At 31.4% G+C, this 14893-nt stretch overlaps 1 protein-coding gene and 1 long non-coding RNA gene across 2 annotated transcripts in view; one reads left to right on the top strand and one right to left on the bottom strand.

Annotated features, from left to right (window-relative positions):
* Nucleotides 1–14893, top strand: part of LOC135137605 (cholecystokinin receptor type A-like) — a 389560-nt gene that overhangs the window by 153974 nt on the left and 220693 nt on the right. The gene's annotated exons all lie outside the window — the stretch shown is intronic.
* LOC135137505 (uncharacterized) lies at nucleotides 3588–6346 on the bottom strand. Its single transcript, XR_010281824.1, has 4 exons — nucleotides 6146–6346; nucleotides 5886–6089; nucleotides 3785–3942; nucleotides 3588–3734 (listed from the first exon to the last, which is right to left on the bottom strand). It is a non-coding gene; the product is annotated as an uncharacterized LOC135137505 (long non-coding RNA).

The following is a 14893-nucleotide window of genomic DNA, read 5'->3' as shown; positions in this document are numbered from 1 at the left end:
GTTAGTTTATGGCCGTTGCTAGAACGCTTGTTTTCATTAATCATTGGTGATGGAGGTATTTACTTTACGGCCATATGTTATCCATGAAATTGTTAAAATTTATCGAATCTTTAGGAAATTCACTCTAATGTTTGTCATTTCCAATATTATTGACAACTTTTTCTTCACCTTTTTTAAAACTTTGGTAAAACCTTGAGTTGTTACAAATTACAAAATGTCTTAAAATTTTATTTATCCTTTCCACTAAGTTGAAGACGCTTTCTCAAAAGTCATCAGAGATAAGATTCACAACAATATTACACACATGATTACAAGCTGGAAGCTGCGTAAGTAAACTTTTTTGTCGAGGTGGATTTGAAGGAGTTACGCAGCGTGTATTGTATTACGTTTTTGCTGCTACCGACACCAGTAACACTAAAAAGTAATAATTGTAGTAACTAAAAAATATTTAACAGATTATCTGGAACTCGTTGACTGTATTAATTTCCGTAGCAACACGGTAAAAAATTTGTTTACACATAAAGTTTTCTAAAAAGTAAAAAGTAGTTGTTCAAAGTGAAAAATGAGTGATTCAAGTCATTTAAAGGGAATAGAAGAAGCTGCCAATATTGATTGCGCATCTCTGTTACCTGAAAAATCGAAATTGCGTTATAATCAAACTTACAAAGCATTTTCAAATTGCTATACATCACGAAACATTAAAGATGTTAATGGAACCGTAATGCTTGCTTATTTTATGGAAAGATTCAAAGCACTCAAGTCTTCTAGCAGTTTATGGTGTGTCAATATTCGTGTCAGTTCTTCTGTTGTTACCTCAATTATAAAAGAAAATGCTGCAGGCACAACTCATGCAATTGATGAAAATGTGACAGTTACTAATTTTAAAATAAGTTCAAAGAATAATCGTTTAATAAATAAGTGTTACAGTTAATATTAATAAATAATTATAAAAGAGACTTCAAGTGTACCTATTGCTGTAACATGAAATTATTGACATTTCTTTGACATTCTACTACTTCCATTACTTTTTTGTCCTGGCAGCTTAAGTAACACTTATGCCCTTAGTAACCTACTTACGGAGCTAGCAACGAGGTTGCCCTATTTACTTCACTTACGTTTACGTCAGTGTCACTGGGGCAATAAGATTCATTTACGCTATCGGTAGCAGAAAAATACCTTTTATGTTTGACTCAATCATAATGATGTCGTTTATGACACTTCCAACAGTCCATAATTTACCACTTTTTTGGACTGTAAAGTAATTTGGACTGCAACTCAAAACAATTTATTCAAACAAAAATAATGGACAATATCAATATCTACCATTATAACGTTTCTTAATTATTATTTTTATTACAATAATGGTTAATATTAGTAACACAATTTGTGTTGTTGATGATATCGAATCCACACGATGATGAATTTTCTATTATTTCTTTGTTTCTAGAATTTATTACTGAATCCATTAATGATTCTTCCGTTGTACCTAATATTGTTGAAGCAACATTAATTTTTAAACTTTCTGACTGGTCGATGTAGCCTTCAGTCACTGCCGATGACCGCCATCCACCATGTCTCTTAATACCTTCCATACTGGTTCCAGGATTTGCCAGAATGCTTGCAGAAGTACGACGGAAGTAGTGACTCGTATATACTGAAGGATTTTCTAAGTTGAAAAAACTGGCTACTACATTTGGTACACCTGCAATTTTATGCACGCCTACAGGTTGTACTGTGCATTTTTCTTTAGCGTAATTGACAAAAAAAATGATTATGAGGTGTTTTTGACGAACGACATGCTGAATATTTTCTAATAATTTCTAACAAATTAACGTTTTCTAAATTTCCTGGAACTATAATAAACGATCTCTCAGTTTTTGTTTTTGTTTCCATAAGCTTGACTAAGAAGTGAGTTTCATGGTCTTCGACACATGTGGTTTTCAAAGAAACTAGTTCTTGCCGTCTAGTACCACCGGCCACTCCAAAAATTAAAATTACCTACAATTTATTAACTTATTAGATGCTTGTATTCGAAATTACGATTAACAAGCTGATTACAAATGTTCCTTGTCATCAGCTTGTGTTAGAAAAGCGTCCACATGTTCTTTAGTCAGAGTGGAGGATTTTTTTGGCTTATGAACTTTTCCTTTTCTTTTAAGATATAGGATGAGACCAGAAAATTGACTAATAACTATACCCTTTTGCAAATTTATTGTGGACTGAAGCATAGAGTACTTCGTTCACAGGGAAGAACTTTTGAAGGATACTAGTTCACTATTAAAATATGCCAACAGACAATCTTCGGTGGTTTTAATAATCTTGTTCTTTGTACACCAGAGCCGGTATGTCTTGTACGCATTTTCATACAGAATTTTAGATTTCTTCGGTAGCAATTCTTCTCTTGGTTTTGAAGCAATATTCTGAATCTCGTCAGGAATTTCCGATAGTTCTATTGAACTCATTTTTTATTCAAAATTTAACAAATTTATACAACTAATTGGCAATGTAAAAAAACAATCAGTTGTCAAACCATTTATTTGCCTGTGACAACAGCAATGCCTACTGAAATTTATTAATGATTCTTAAATGGACATGACAAAGTTGCAAAAAAAATTCTTCTGTTGAGGTAACATAAATAAAATAGCTATTATCATTTCACTCATCTATTATTTCCTTATAATTGCTATGATATCAGGCACATTAACAACTCAATAATAACGAGGCTATTATGAGAGGTTGTTATAAACGATAACGCCCTCCAATTTTTTTTACAATTTTATTCAACATTAATAGCCACAACAGAAGGTACAAAAGTCAAAAAAGTTTCTAATGTGTCCCAAAATAAAAATTACAATTTTAAAATGTCCCTGACGTCAAAGAAGAAGTAGCAATTCAACATGGTATATGAAAATTTCCGGTTAAAATAGTGGATAGCTTCCTCTTGAAGTAAGTTTGATGAAGATCCTTTTGCTGAGGAAACAGAACTTGCAATCAATTGTGCTGCTTTATTTTTCGTTGCCACCCAGTAAACACAGTTGCGTCGTAGCGATGTTAATGCCACTTAACTCTGTCTACGATCTTGTTAGCTGTTACATACCAAACTGCGTACATTTGCTTTCCCTGTGCTATGTAATGTAATCAACAGTGACCCATGCTTGTAACATACTGGTGACATCCACATTGTTTCAGAGTAGAGACGTGCTCGCTGGTACATCATCATAACGTTGTGTTAGTATGTCGCTAGATTCTCTATATTTTGATGTATCTGTTACGTTTTATTTTAAACGCCAATATAACATATTAAATGGACATAGACGTTACGTATATATCGCAACATCGTAAACATATAACTCTCAGTATATTTTATTAACATGATCTATGCGATATGAATAGGCATTTCAAAAAGTCTAGTTACCATTTAGGGATATGGATATGGAGAGTAAAATTTAGAGCTTACAATAAATTATTATTTTATTCAATGTTTGAAAAAATAAAATATGTAATAAGTAATAAAATACAAAAATTAATATAAATTCATAATATAAATAAATAAATATATATATGATTTCCTAATTCGAAAATAATACAATATAATTTACACTTAAAAAAGACACAGAAACTATAAACTGTCGTTGTTTTTTCTTTCTTCAGGCGTTGACTAGAATGCCTTAGCCACTCTGAGCAGCGTTGTTCTACTTCTTTTTCTATTGCGGAATGGGTCTTCATTGTAATTTCTTCAAAAATAAAAATTGTAATAATTATATTTATTGCAAAAAAAAAATACCTTTCATAATATTCATTGTTTTTGTCCCAGCCATTTTGGAATTTTCCTACCGAACAAACAAGCTACAGCAAATTCGCTGATTTTTTTATTTTTTTTTTAAATACACGCCCCACATTGTTCTTTTTCCCATTACCACCTATCTGGGACAATAGCAGTTCCTGAAATAAGAAAAGAAGAAAATATTTTTATGTGTATATATCGAGTGACTCTGAAATAAGTTCGGAAAATAAAACCACAACATCATGAAGTAGAGAAAATTTTAAGTAATTTCTTTTATCTAGTCCTAATTCAGGGGAAAAAATATCAAGATCTACACCTCATTCAGTGCCATTTGTTTTCATCTAAACAACACACAGCAAAAATAAAGAAAAAATTTAGTCACAATGGAAACTGAATAAATCATTGCCGCATCATTTACATTTAACAAGATGTTCCGTATTTGTTTCTTGAAACTGGAGCAGCAATTTAATTACTTTGAATCCGTGTGACAATTAAAGGATTTTTTTTCCGAATCTATTTGGAAGTCACCGCGTATGTATAACATACAGGGTGCTTCACTATAAGACTTTTCTGCAACCCACTATGTATGTAACGTGTTAAGCGAAATGTGTCATGTTTAGTAGGTTCCTAAAAAGTGTTATAGTATTACAGGCATCTACCTGTATATAATATCCAAAATTATGTTATATGTAAGTACATATAAATATATTTAGTCCAGTCATTTTAGCATAAAAAAGGGATCAACCTCGGAATGAGAGACAATAAGCTGAATTTTTGTATACGCCTTAATTTTGGCGTTCTAAAAGTTGTCTCAAAAGTCTCATAAAATCTCGTGTCTGCGTCGTAAGTTATTCAAGGTCAAAGGTCAAGAAAAACAGTTTTTTGCAATTATCTCAGTTTCTATTGCTCCAATGATGTTAGCAATTATTATCATAATTGTAGAGCACAAAATTTGGGACAAATTTTATTTGAAATATTTTTTCATGCGCTCAATCGTTTTTGGCATAGAGGACAGTGAGCGCGTAGCGCTCGTCCATACGTACTGTAATGCAATCGACTGAATATCTGTGAATACTACCTTGAATTTTGAATAATTTGTATTATTAATCAATTAATACATTGTATTTAATAACATTTTACATATTTTCAATATATTCATAGAATAATACTTACCTACTTTGTGTAATTAAAAACTCATTTAATGAAATATTTATTGTATATCTCAATTTATTTACCTATATCTTTAAAATGTGTAAGTTTTTAAATACTTATTTTTCTATCATGATTATAACTGGAAGGTCTGGAAACAACAATTCAGGGCACCGAAGATGACGACGATGAAACAGAAATTCCCGAACGTCCAGAAGATGACGGTGAAGAAGAAGAAAATTGATACTTTTGTTTTTTAAATTATTAAAAATTTATAGATTTTCACTGCAATTCAATTTCAATCGTAAGAAATGTACAGCTGCTGAATAAAGATAAAATTAAAATATATTAACTCGTTTTACTTCCTTAAAATTTACTTTGAAAAAATTAATATAACTTTAAGATATATAATAATCTAACCTAAGATATACCTACAATAAATATGTCATTTAAAGAGTTTTTAATTATACAAAGTAGGTAAGTATCATTAAATAAATATATTGAAAATATGCAAAATGTTATTAAATGCAATGTATTAACTCATAAATAATACAAATTTTTCAAAATTTAAGGTAGTATTCACAGATATTCACGGTTGATTGCATTACAGTATGATTGGATGAACGCTGCGCGCCCACTGCCCTCTATCTCAAAAACGATTAAGTGTATCAAAAAATGTTTCAAATAAAATTTGTCCCAAATTTTATGCTCTACAATTATGATAATAGGTGTTAACATCATTAGAGCAATAGAAACCGAGATAATCGCAAAATAATGTTTTTCTTGACCTTTGACCTTGAATAACTTACGACGCAGACACAAAATTTAATGAGAATTTTGAGACAACTTTTAGAACGCTAAAATGAAGGTATATACGAAAATTCAGCTTATTATCTCTCATTGCGAGGTTGATCGCTAATTTGACTGGACTAATTGTATTTTTTTAACTTACAAAGAAACCTGGTTGTTGTAGTAGGCAGAGATAATCTTCTAATTCCTCAAAATTTGTTTATCTGTGGTCTTGGCGGCATATCTTCTATTACTGTTTTCTCTTTGATTTGTCACATTTGATGACGTTTTCATATTGGAGATTTGTTCACTCGTTTCCTTTAAAATTTCTTTTGTTTCGCACATATTTTTTGTATTTGTTTCAAGTCTAGAGTAAAATTATGTTCATTAGCACCTAGTTCATAAAAAATTGCAGTAACATACCTTTGCAACATGTTATGGCAAAGCGCCTCACTTACAAAAACAATCACCGTAAGTTCTTCAAAATCAGCGGGAGTATCTTCAGTGATTAATGGTGGTATTTCCAGCTTGTCTGAAAAAACTGTTGTTGTTATTTACGTACAGTTATCAAAAACAACAGAAGCATGTAAAAATTAAAATGATTACTTCATTAGAATTATATTAACTTACCTAGTGTAAATTCAACCCACACAATTTTCACAAAACTGCATTAAAAATGAAGTGAGTTACGGATTTACGAGAAAGGTTCGGTGGTTGTGACCCAAATGGCCAAATGGAATTCGACAGCTTCACTGTGAGTGTGAAGTGCAATAACCATAAATATGGAAAAAAGGGATCGTCCGACTCATAGACAAACCAAACTAACAAAGGTCCGACTGCACCCCCCAAACATCTGGTGGATAGTAAATGCAGAAGTTGAGCGTTATTTTTTCATTAGATAAAATAAATTTAATAAAATCAAAATTAACCACTCTCTAGTTTTTTTGCTACCCATCATCGCTTTATAAACGTCTTTATAAAATCAAAATTCGACGAATGAACTCTTCAAAACCTTGTCCCGTTTCAGGGACAATGGGCAAAGAATTTTTATGGCTTTGTTTGTGTCGTTGGGTCTTCCCTATATTACCGCAGATGTTTAAGGTGACCAGACGTTCCGATTTGATCGGAAGTGTACCGATTTCAATACTCTAATAATTCCGATTTCAAATTTCGTCCAATAAATGTTCCGATTAAAACATTCGTTCCGTGAATGTTCCGATTTCTATAAATCTGATAAGAATAAAGATAAATCCTCGGATAAATCACTAATTTTCATGAATAGTAATTTTATTTTGTGAAAAATTGGGAACAAAACTTGTATCGATACGGTTGTCAGCACTGTTTTAAATGTCAGCAAATGTCAGTACTGTTAGTATATTACAACTAAAAATTTTCAAAGCAGTTATATATCAGATTACGATGGAAATGGAAACTAATGTTCCGATTTCGGACTTTTGAAATCTAGTCACCTTACAGATGTTCTATTTATCATTTGCCAAGCAGGTACTTACAAAATAACATTTCAAGTAAACAAGTTTACAGAAATAATTCTTAGAAATTATTACAATGAAAAGAACTTGTCTTTGGTATATTTCTAATAAAGCCGTTGTATTTTTCGCTCTGAATATAATTATTAATTAAGCATTACGAACTCACTGACGAAGGTCACTTTTTAAAGAATACGACGACCCACATCTAATTGACCACATAATCTTTAACAATAAATTTCAAATAATACCATAGTGGTTTTTTTAAATTTTGATAAGGTGTTGTCCAACTATTTCTGTTTCTGTTTTCATTCCAGGTACCTACTGTATTTACGTGGGCAAAGGATGCCGTTCGTGGGATTTTAGGGGCGGAAACGTATACCTGCTTAAATACTGTAAATACAGTGGTGTCAAACGATGACAACAACAGAAACATACCCGATGAATTGGTTATTATTAGAGAGCGGATTTTATGAAATTTGTATATCCGTTATTTTTTGCATATAAGTCTTGATATTTAATATGTGAACGAATCATGCTAATTAAAAATGAATACAGCTATAAAAAAAATTGCATATTTGCATATATTTGCCTTCTGCTGCATATTTCACGTAACGGGTCCATATTTTGCATTTTTATCAATTTTTGTGCTACTTTGAAAAAAAAAGCCATTCGATCGGCATTTTTCTAGAAAAACGAAATTTCATGAATCATATTGCAAATAACTGGGAAAGGTTTGAGTTTTATGGTAGTTTGGAGGAACCACTGGGTGTTAAGCCATCCTTCCAGGTAAATTCGGGTCCTAATTACTTTTGGAAATACCGTTCATTTCAATATTTTTGTTCGTTACTTAAGTGTATTAATGGTATGTTTTATGGTGGTCGAAGGGACGTTATCCTATTATTTTTCATCGTGAGTTTGCATTTAAGTGTTTAAAGCGATAGAGATGTGTGTCAATATGTAGATAACTCAAATTAATTTATGCATTAAACCTTTTCCTGAACTTATTCTTCAAGAAGGAACTGTGTTTTGTTGTGCTTGCTCTAATCCGATAAGTATTTTTACATCTGTGGACGCAGTACGCAGTTTTTCTATTTACAAATACATACTTTAGAATCACCGGAAAAATTTTTGTTAGAATATTTCGAAAAATATTTAAAAATAAATTGTTACCAAAATAGTAATTAAATAGTCGATTACTATTTTTTAATTCGCTCTGTTTACCTATATTTATTTTTGAGTATAAGAATATTATCTTAAAAAATGTCATTTATTTGTCAGTGAGATCTAATTAAACACTTTGCAATGTGATTTATGTATTTTTTGTAATAAAAGGTAAGGTGTTTTTGCAATTTGTAAATAAATTTTGTTGGGTTATTACGCTTTTTTTTATTTTTGGAGCATATGCAACTGCATATCTCTGCATATATTAAGAAAGTTATTGCATATTTGCATAAATTTGATGCATGTCATATGATCATATTTCCCAAAATTTTGCTGCATATTTTCCGCTCTCTTCTTATTATACATACACTATATTACCGACATTAAAAAAAGTCTACACTATTTCGTCATATCTGCTGCTTTATTATCAGTTTTCAGTTAGTTACATATTGGATATGAAATTAAGTGAATTTTTTGAATAAATAATAATTTAAAGATCAACCACGAAAATACTCAATTATAATTATACATTATACATTACCAGTTTATTTTAGAGCCCAAGATTACATTGGAAAAATCTAAACTTTTGAAAATTTAATGTTTTAAACAGATATACCTATAACTGAGTGCGAAAGTCAATACACAAAACTCGATGATCAATTATTGTTTCGTATTCAAATTATTGTTTGTTTTCCTTACGATCAAAGTGAAGAAATTGTTTAATTCATTTTTATTTAAGAACGATATCGCTGACCTTGAAATAGATTAGTTTTTTAATTTCGATTTTTTTCTTTTTGTTTCTTTTGTTGCCGATCAACATATTTTGCATTAGAATTAATAAAAGAAGGAAATATATCATTTTATTTTTCGAGCTCATTTCAAAATTCTGTATATGTATAATTGTTCCTTTTTGGCAGTGACGTATAGGCAGAGGTTAAAAAATAATGTCTCATTACTAGTCTTAATTCGTATTACCTGTTAGATGGGACATTTTTTAATTCTGATCATAAACTATGTGCATTAACTCTCTTGTTCTGTTTTATAAAGCGCAGGTTGTTATGGACATATAAAAATAAAATTATAAATAAATATAATTACAGGAAATATAATATGAAAAAAAAAAATTAAGAGCAACTCACTATTGGCGTCATCTCGCTTGTGCAAGATTTAAGACAGGGAAGAAATTTCTTTTTTTAAGACTCAGCATCTTTTGTTTATGAATATGCTATTTACTTGCAACACAAACATAAATAATAAGTATAAAATAGAGCTATATAATACTCGATATGTATGTTTTTAAATATTTTTTGCTGTTGCCCTGTCAGAAACGTTAATTTTCGATTTAACATGCCATTTTGTAAAATCAACTGAAAAACACTTTGCATAATTAACTAATAAAAATAAAACATTCCGAAGAATGTATATGTATATATTAATCAGATATCTAGTAACGACAGTTAACATTACTTATTGGTTACATACTCCATTGTGATGTTACAAGGCTTACCTGCCAACTATATCGCTGCTACACAATAATGAGATATCTAGTAAATGCAGTTAACATTAGGTGTTAGTTACATAACAAGAGTACCACAGTGTGATGTTTAAATGCTTATATGCAAGCTATATCGCTGCGACATAATAATGAGATATCTAGTAAATGTAGTCAACATTACGTGTTTGTTACATAGCATGAGTACTCCATTGTGATGTTATATAGCTTACGTTCCAGGTATATCGTTAAGACATAATCATGCGATGTACTTATTGTTCTTTTGTGAGTACGTACCTGTCACGTCAACATCACAACTGTGTTTACTGGGCATGCTATCCGCTATATGTATAGCCCTCCGCCACGGTCGTGATCTTCCATTTTCTGTGTCTTTTCAAAGTTTCAAAACTGCCTTTTGCTTCGACTAAAAAAGTCGACGATGTGCGTCGAAGACAGTGTCCCGTATATTGTTCCGGATTTTCCAATTTTAAGTAGCGAGCAACAATAGATAGAACCCTTCCTATTGTATTTCTCCCAACGGGTTGTGCTGTACAGCGCCCGCTTCTATACGATAGAAAAAATCTTTTCTCTGCTAAACCGGGTGGTCTTAAACTTGCGTACTTCCGAACCAACGCACCCAATGCTTCCTCTTCTATTATAGTAAACGACTTGGATTCATCGGTTTTAGTTTTTGGAATTTGCATTAATATGTCCTTTATCAATAACATTTTCGATAGTGAGCTGCACCATCTCAATTTTTCTTAAAGCACCAAATATGCCCATTACTAGAATCACCTGAAACAAGATATTTTGAGAAAACGTTGTCAAATAAATTTTTTTCATACCTTGTTCAAAAGATGCGTTTTGTTAGGGGCATCTCTTATGAACGTTAAAACTGCCAAGACTTGTGATTTTTTGGAAGCATATCCCTTCGATTTTTGCTTAAGGAATGCAATCAATTGTTTGAAATGCGAAATGTCAATATTTTTATTTATCAGGAAAGTCGGTTTCAAGTACGAATATTTTTTCCACAAGGAATTAGGGTGTATTTTTCAGACTATAGAAAAAGACAATTATTAGTAAACATATATTTAAACGATACTAACTCACCAGGTCTTGAAAGCAAGCCATCATCACAGTTTCGTTTATGCCATCAAGCGAATTTTTCCGTTTCTACTCGTTAAAAGTTTTAAATGCTTTCTCGTACGTTTGCCTGGATTTTAAAGGTAGTAAAGAATCCTTAGCTTTTTCGGCTTTTGCCGTTATTTCTTCAGAAAACTCAAAATTCATCGTTTTGTTCGTTTGGAGCCACGCGAACAACATTTGAAAAATTGTAAACAACGTATTTAGCAACCTCAAGGCTACCTTATTTTCACCAAAAAATTTCTAACTTTTGAATTAATTTGCAATTTTTCTTGAAATATAAAATACTGAATGCACCTCGCAAGTTAGCGAATGCCAACATCCATCCCTCGGGCGGAGCCCTCGGGCTGGATCCCCGTTGGCCATCACGGCATTATCATCCTTCTAACTAACTCCCTCTCTATAAGTGTCAAACAAAATGTTTATAAGTGACAGATATGATGTGGATTTACATTGGTTTAACTTATTATACGTGCCATTATAGTGTGAACCTAAATTTTTACCAAATTAAGTGGTGCTTAAAACCATGTCTTACAATAAATACACATAAATTTCCTGAAAATTTTAAATCAAATGACGTTTCTTTGACGTTAAATTTTGTCTACAACTTTATGTTTCACTCCAGTTTCAGATTCACAAATTGTAAAAGTTACATCATTCGGAAACAGTGGAAGACCGCCAGTAAAGTTACAGAGAAGAGAGACTTAGACAATGGCCTCCTTATTGCTCGAAATTTAACTTAAATTTGTAGCAATAACCGAATAAGGGAATACAACCAAATCAATTCATTTCAACTTGTTGACACTCTTGTGTTTCATTTTTGTTGTAAACAAAAAATCGATATCCCTCATAGTTGAAAGATGAAATCTAACAAAGAAAAATTCTTTTTCTTTCTAAGAAAAATGTGCATACCGTTAGTATCGGAAAGATATTAACCTCCCGAAATAGTAACTCCCGTGTGACATTTGTTCTCACAGATGAAATTTATTTCAATAAAGAAATCATTTTACTAAATATTTTCAAGTCTTAAACCTGTTTTTTTTGCGACGACAGGCAAAAATATAAGAGTAGATATCACAAGCAGTTTTTAATCAAAGGTACTTTCTAGTATTTTAATTTTTCATGATGACAATGGTTTTTCTTACGCAATGAGTAGTTTCCACCTTTTTAAATTATGATTTATAAGAAAAAAATGCCCACAACACTTATTTCATCTTTTTTACTACACCAAGCTTTAAATTTCTTATACTTAATAGTCATGCCGTCGTTTGCCAATTAAATAAAGTCTATTTTTGTACGAGTATATTTTAAAACTATCGTCTTGATGGTTAAACACTAACCAAAATTCGTTCATCACTTGCTAATAACGTCATTTAAAATTCTTGCATGGTACATGAGGTTTATTAATCCATTTTTATTCTTTAACTTAGTTAAATATACTCGTATACTTATATGATAAAAATTAAAAGTCTCTGAAAATTTGCAAACGCTTTGGGCTTATCGTAAATATGGTAAATCGGTACTCACACTTTATCTGTTTACTCCTGAAAACACTTGACGTAGACATCTTAAGATTTTGCTAGCTATAAATCCTGCCTTAAATGCACACAGTATTATGCATCTAAATTTATCTTCGATTGTACATAACATTCATAAATGACTCTAACGTTCAGGTGGGCACTGTTTTCTATCGTTGCTTTTGGAGTGTGTAACTATAATAGCATCGACAGTTTAATGCTATAATTATTCTGACATATGACACATCAATCATGTTAATTAAAACTTAAAAAAACTGCATTAACAGTAATTGGTTATTTAAATAATATAACAATCACTAGTTAAATTAATACTCCTAATTTTTAATGTGTGTGATTTTGTGAAATTTCACGGTGGTCGTTTTTTTGTGGGTCAGTATACATCACCATTTCGTTAAATAAAACATACTTGGCTATTTGGTTTCGATAATTTGAAAATAAACATCTACTGTTGGACTAAAAGTAACAACAAATTCAAAATTAGAGCTCGTCATGCTGTCTCCTATACGGATATGTTCGTTCGACAAATGTGAAACAGTAGCCGCATTTTTTCTGCAGTATAAAACGTATGAAAAATGCAACAATTTGTTGACTTACTGGATTTATTAGATGATCTTTATTATTAGACTTCATGGTGTGAAGGACAATTTCATGAAACTTTCGTAATGATGACACAAGCATGTACGTTGTACAATAACTCATAACATTGTTGTTATACCACGATATTTCTTCTTATATTGTTAGTAAGATCATCTTTGAAGGAATAGTATCCAAGTAATGAACTAGAGCTTAAATAGTGGGTTTAGACTTAACATGTGACAGCAGAAATGAGGTTATTATAAATACTTATTTAAAAGTAATTTTTCGAATAAATTGTCGACGGACAAATATCAAAAACTTATTTCCAGACATTTTTATAATTATTTCAGTTTCAGTTGAAGTTTGAAATATCTGATGTAAACATTTTTGTCTTAATCCAATGTATTTTACTCTTAGCAAGTTTAGAATTTGTGGAGGTTAACGGAAATTTTTCTAATTTTAAAGTGTATCCTAGCGTTTTTTATCACTCTATATCTTGCATTTTTAAATGGGATTTTGTGGAGGTGGGTATAAATGTAGTTTGATCATCGACTTTTCGTTGAGGCGGTCAAGGTGACCTGTTAAATAAATAAAAAAAATTGTATAAACATACAAAATATGTTTAGCAGTTCTAAACCTGCAACGATAACAAACCAAAAAATTGCTCTAAATTTATTTAGACAGAACTTCCTTGGACCCTGAAGCACAGTCAAACACATCCAATTTCTTGGAGAAATTATAAAATTTACATCTGCGAAACATGCTGTCAATGATTCTTTTCGCCACAAAATTTTGTAATGACATAATCAGGTTTTTATAAGGACAAATGGATGAATTTGGACAGATACAGTGCAATAATTACTAATAATAGCAGCTCTGGATTCCTAAAATTCCAGGAAAATTTATCGCTTAATCAAAAATCGTTATTTACGTTATGATTACGATAGATTCATAGACGAGGTTTTAATTTTGAAGCACGACGCAACGATTTTGATCCGTGTGTATACCAAACGAGTGCATATTTTGGTTGGTGGCTAATTATAATTACACACACCGACGGATTTACTCTATAAAATTTTGTGATGACGTCATCAATATTTTTGCAAGGGCACGTATTTCAACTTGTATTGGTGCAGTGTAATACTAATAATACTAATATTGCATTCCCAAATTTTCTGGAAAATGGAGTGAGCCGTTCTTGATTTGATTAATAAAATTACTTGATTCATTCATTAATTTTTTGAGCTACCTAATCACAAGTTTAGGGTCATAATATTTTGCATAATTATAATAAAATATATATAATAAAAGAGAATTTGTTCGGCAAGATTTTGAGATGACGTTATCAATTTCTTAGGAGGGGATAAACGAATAAATTTTGATTAACAATTTACCATTGTGAGAGCCAATGACCAGGGGGTGCCTGTTTTTACCCCCTCCGCCTTCACGGGCTTGGTCGGGCCACCACCGCCTTGAAACGGGGAGTTGATCTGTATCCTTCCGAGAATAAACACCAAATATTTATCTCGCATTCCGCTGTTCTTATTTAACAATCAAACACAACATACAACTTATTCATATATCAATACAAAATCGTACATGGTCCTTCGAGCCGGATTGGCGGCCGCGAGTGTTATATAATAGTGCAGTGCGCCTATTTCCACATAAAGTTATTCAAATCGGAAATATTGGTCAACCGTCATACACAGATTTTTCTGTGATTCGTCGTCTACAATTCTGGGGACATCAAGGTAAGCTCCAATTCTTATAA

Source organism: Zophobas morio, unplaced genomic scaffold, assembly GCF_036711695.1.
Source record: "Zophobas morio isolate AGI-343-1 ecotype UQ-CSIRO unplaced genomic scaffold, CSIRO_AGI_Zmor_V1 ptg000029l, whole genome shotgun sequence".
NCBI lineage: Eukaryota > Metazoa > Arthropoda > Insecta > Coleoptera > Tenebrionidae > Zophobas > Zophobas morio.
The sequence above is the reverse complement of the archived record's forward strand: the minus strand, read 5'-3'. Positions and strand labels throughout refer to the sequence as shown.